Here is a 5737-nt window from a genome sequence, read left to right as displayed (position 1 = left end):
GAGTGAGTTGCCATTTCCTCCTCCAGGGGATCTTCCTAACCCAGGGATTGAACCTGGGTCTTTTATGTCTCCTTCATTGGCAGGTGGGTTCTTTACCATTAGTGCCACCTGGGAAGCCCTGGATTGAGCTTCTAAGGGTGGCAAATTGTGGGAAGACAAAAGTGTGGAGAAACTAATGGAAGATAAGAATTGTTCTAGTGATGTTTGTGTAGATTCCCCTAGTGCCATCTCTGGGTTTATAAAATTCTAGAGTGGAAATGGCAACCCACTCCAGTGTTCTTACCTGGAGAATCCCATGGACGGAGAAGCCTGGTAGGCTGCAGTCCATGGGGTTGCACAGAGTCGGACACGACTGAAGCGACTTAGCAGCAGTAGCAGCAGCAGAGTTTTCTAGGGAAAGGAATGAAGAATTGTTCTATTCTTTCTAGGACAATTGTGGGGAGAGGAGGGAGAGTTTTTCTTGCATCTGCTTTTTTCCAAGTGCCCTCAATCAAAATAATCCTTAGGCCAGAGTGGCATATTTGAGGATGGTATACTCTCTGATCCCCTTCAAGATATATTGGATTAGATAAAATGTATTATTAAAATTAGCTTCACTTTTTTAAAATGTTTTTTTTTGATGTGGACCATTTTTAAAGTCTTTATTGAACTTGTTACAATTTTGTGTTTTGTCAGGGGCGTGGGCTGCAAAGCATGTGGGATTTTAGCTCCCTGTCCAGGGACTAAACCAGCATCCGCTGTATTGCAAAGTGTCGTCTTAGCCACTGGACCACCAGGGAAGTCCCTCCTCTTTTTTTAAAAAAACTTTTTAAATGTGACTACTAAAAAGTTTGAATTATATTTGTGGCTAATATTATTTTCTACAGGATAGTGCTGGGTCAAATTATGGCACATTTTGAATATCAAAGTGTTTGAAAGGCACTTCTTGGCATTGTTTTTTGGCAATGGGAGGTGGATATGACACCATCAAGAAGGGACGGCATATGCTACTGTTGTGGTAATGTTATAACTGGAAATTGGGACCAGGGTTTTGAAAATGGCTGGAAAACATCTGCTGTGTTTGCTTGTTTGAGTGGGTGGTTGTGATTTTATTCATAATCAAAATAAATTACAGAGGCACTAATCATAGTTTTTCTGTGGTAAGTATAAAAAAAAAAAAGGCAGTAACTCAAGAAAAACTTGAGATGATCTAGTATTGCATTTTCTCAATTTAGATTTGATAGTGATTGGCTATTGAAGAAAATATTTTATTATGGACATTTTTGTAGGAAAAATAGCTATCACTGCTAGTCTGACTTTCTCAAGCCTGTAACTTCCATCTTATCCTTGAAAGGAGAGTTTTTTAATGAAATTCTTAGAAACTGAAGCTTGCTTAGGAACACAGTTATTGTGTTTTTTTATATACAGTCTGAAATTTAAGTGCTTCAGCATATGTGATATGTAGGTATATGTTTAAATTAGTTTTAATCATAAAGCATTCTAATCATAAATTCACACTTGAAAAGTGGGTTACCCATAAAAGATGCTATACCCTGGATGACATTTCTGCAAGAACTTCAAAAATTTCTCCCTGAATCTGCACTTAAGGGGATTTAAAGGGATAGTGTAACAGTGAAATGAATGATGAGGAGCCTGGCAGCCTAAAGCCTTGGGGAAAATTCCCAGATTCAGAACTCTGTCCTGCCTTCCTTCTCTTAATGGAGGTTTCTCTTGTCTGATCTGATTAGGAAGCTAGCTGATCTTCAGGCAGAATGTTTTCTCATTTTTCCTGGGAATTAATCTTTCCTGCAACATGTTTGCTGGTGTTCCTAGGCGATCAAGGGGCTAGAATTTCGTGGAACTTACAAAGCAAGTATGTGGGTTTGGGAGTCGATCTGTAATAGATGTTTGCACACGTGTCTTGGTTTGAGATGCATCTTCATGAGCGGTTATGGGAAGACCAGTAGCTCAGTGACCAGACATCTGGGTTTGGCCAGGAGAGTCCCAGTTTATACTTGCTGTCCAACCCTGATTACTAATAGCACCAAACGTCTGAGTTTGAAGGATAAATTATATGGTCACTCTTTTGCTGGTGGTTTTAAAACATGTCTACAGATTCTCTGTAGTTCCTCCCATCAAGAGGTAGAGTCTATTTCTCCACTGCTTGACCATGGACTGGATTAGTGACGGGCTTTAAAGAGATAGAGTAAGGCAGACATGATGCTGTGTTACTGGTGGCGGCCACAGTAGGCACTTAGTACCTGTTGCCCTTGGGTCACTTACTCTGGGGGAAGCTAGCCGCTATACTGTAGTGAGCATTTTGTAAAAGAAGGAAAGTGAGATTCAGGTAAAGCAACTTGCCGAAATTCCCACAGCCAGCTGGTGGTAGAGCCAGCTCTCCATCTGTATCTGCCTCACTGCAAACCCACACTCTTAAAAGAACAAAATTATGCTCTGTTGCCTTGTGAAAAAGAATCCATAAAAATGAAATAATAGGAAATTTGACAATAGGCCATGAGCAAATGCAGAAAGACTTTGTATGAAACAGATAGTAAACCTAAGGTTTTAAATGCTGTTTTTTTATTTTAAATTTATTTATTTTGTAATTGAAGGATAATTGCTTTATGGAATTGGGTTGGTTTCTGCCAAATATCAGTGTGAATCAGCCATAGGTATACATATGCCCGCTCTCTCTTGAACCTCCCTCCCACCTCCCTTCTCATCCCATTAAATGCTGTTTTTAAATCATATTTTTTTCAGAATGTACAATACATTCACGTGATTCAAAAGATATGAATGTATTTCAGGGAAATCTCTCTCTCTCTCTCACCTCTGCTCCCAGCTGCCTAGTGCCTTCCCAACATTGCTAGTTTCTTGCATGTCTTTCCAGAAATAACTCTAAAATTGTACAAGGCCATATATGTGGCTGTATATATGTATACTCAGTATCACCATATTTTAACACAAATGATAGCACAGAATAGCACACATTTTGGGGTTTTTTGTTGCTGTTGTTTGTTTTTTAACCTAATACTGAAGTATGGATGTCATTAAAGTACATTAAAAATTACTGTTTTTATAGTTGCATTATATTCCAGTGAGTTGTGTAACATAACGTAATGAATCTCCTTTTGATGTCATTTTAGTTATTTTCAATCCTTTTCTTATTTCAACAAAATGCTGTGATGAATAACCATGTAAACATGTCACCTGTAGATACAGGTTCTCAGCACCAAAGCCCAGCCCACTGCCCTGATGTGATGAAGGGCCACTGAGGGCATTATAGACCAAACCATTCACTAACTCTTTGAGGGGTACTGAGACTATTGGCTTCGTTTCTGTTACCCTAGGAGTGGGATGACAACAGAAGGGCAGAGTTAGTTTCTTTAAAAAAAAAAAAAAAATTCTGTTAAATTCATAGATAATTATTTTCTAACTTGCTGTATCAGAAAATAGCTGATGAAGGAATTCCCTGGCGGTCATGGTTAGCACTCAGCTAACACTTTCACTGCCTAGGGTGGGGGTTTGATCCCTGGATGGAGAACGAAGATCCTGCAAGCCGCACAGCACGGCCAAAAAAAGCGAGAAAGAAAAACAGCTGATGAAATGATTTAAACTTGGCAGGACTATTAATTTTGGTATTCAACTCATTCTCATTTGTGTCCTAAGGAAATAGTGGGTGCCTTTTAATATAAATGGGCTTTCCTAGTGGCTCAGTAGTGAAGAATCTGCCTGCAAAGCAGGAGACTCAGGTTTGATCCCTGAGTCATTAAGACCCCCTGTAGGAGGGAATGGCAACCCACTTCAATATTCTTGCCTGGAGAATCCCATGGACAGAGGAACCTAGAGGGCTACAGTCCACAGGATCGCAAAGAGTCATACACGATAGAGCGACTAAACCACCATTTAATATGCATGCTATGCTAAGTCACTTGAGTCGTGTCCGACTCTGTGCGACCCCATAGACAGCAGCCCACCAGGGTCCTCTGTCCAAAAGGATTCTCCAGGCAAGAATACTGGAGTGGGTTGCCATTTCCTTCTTCATTTAATACAAATGATCTCACCATTTAATATAAATACTTTAAATCTTTTCCTGAAACTTCCCTCTTCCTCTTTCTGCCCCTCCCTTCCTCCACCTCCTTTAGAAGTCCAGCTATCCAGGCCAAAAATCTGTCTTGCATGACAGGTCACTGATGAGAACCCAGATCCTCCAAATCCTCTAATAATAGCTGGCTTATTGGATGTGCTGGGCTTGGTAGGTACAAGCAGAGTACAGTGTTTTTCCTTCTCATCTCTCCTCCTGTAACCTGCATTGTAGATCCATTCTAGGGCTGCTCTGGAAGAAATCTCAGGCAAGTTTTGGCACCTTTCTGGTCCCTGTCATGTAATAAAAAGTCCAGTTCTGCTGACCTGGCTGCAGGGCAAGGGGGATGTAATGGAAGTCCCCCTCCCCACCCCCAACAGTCCTCTCCCCTACTGTGACTGATCTCACAGCAGCGTCCTACCCAAATCCCAGCAATAATAGAAAGATACAAGGGTGGGAAGCTTCCTGTACTGGATGAAGCCAGGTTCCTCGGACCGGATCATGTTAACATGAGTAATTAATCAGAATAATTCCAAGAGCGTACAGCTGAATGCTAATCAAGCCTTCTTCCTGTTGCTGAAGGGACACAAATGGAGGGTGTTTCCATGGCAATTTGTAAAGCAAGCGGAGGTGAGAAGGATGGAGAGGAACTTCTGTATGTGATGTATGCCTCTCAGGGGGCACTTAGAATGAAAACGCTAGTGCAAGACTCATAAAGGCATCTATTCTAGAGTGTTTTAAACCCTTACCAAAGGTGAGCGGGATGTTACCAACCAGGACTGATCAATTCACCAGTCACAGGTCATCAAAGAGGAGTGTTCCTACTGAGGAGTTTTAAGAAGTCACTTTTGTTTTTCAAGTAGAAAACCTGAGCTCCAAATGAGCCCATCCATGCTTTGAAAAATGTACATTATTTAACCTAGGGTCTCTTGTTTTCAGCAGTTTCAAAGTAAGTTGCTAATGAGATAGACGTTGGAGTTACTTTAATGCCCAAAAGGAACTTGCAATTCGAGCAGTAACTTGAAGGGACCTAGAGATATACTGCCTTTAGGTTCACAAAACTGCTGACTTTTAATAGCAGATTTTCTATTCAACTAGAGAAATCTCTATAGAGGACTTTTTAAAATCCCTCCTCCCAATGCTTTCCACTGGGTAACCATAGTTTGTTTTCTATGCTTGTGAATCTGTCTGTTTCAAAAATAAGTCTATTTCTGTCATATAGACATTTTCATAGTATGATAATTTCTAGGTCTGCCCATGTTGCTGCAAATGATGTTATTTCATTTTTTTATAGCTGAGCAATATTCCATCATATACATGTACCACATCTTCTTTATCCATTTATCTGTCAGTGGACATTTAGGTTACTTCCATGTCTTGGCTATTGTAAATAGTGCTATGAACACTGGAGTGCATGCATCTTTTCCAATCAGAATTTTCATCTTTTCCAGATATATGCCCAAGAGTGGGATTGCTGAATCATATGGTAACTCTATTTTGAATTTTTTAAGGAACCTCCATACTGTTCTCTGTAGTTTTTACACTAATTGACACTCCTACCAACAAAGCAGAAAAGTTCCCTTTTCTCTACACCCTCTCTAGCTTTATTATTTGTAGACTTTTTGATGATGGCCATTCTGACTGGTGTGAGGTCGTACCTCCTTGTAGTTTTGA

This window comes from Bos indicus x Bos taurus, chromosome 4, assembly GCF_003369695.1.
Source record: "Bos indicus x Bos taurus breed Angus x Brahman F1 hybrid chromosome 4, Bos_hybrid_MaternalHap_v2.0, whole genome shotgun sequence".
Taxonomy (NCBI): Eukaryota; Metazoa; Chordata; class Mammalia; order Artiodactyla; family Bovidae; genus Bos; species Bos indicus x Bos taurus.
This window is presented reverse-complemented; position numbering follows the sequence as displayed.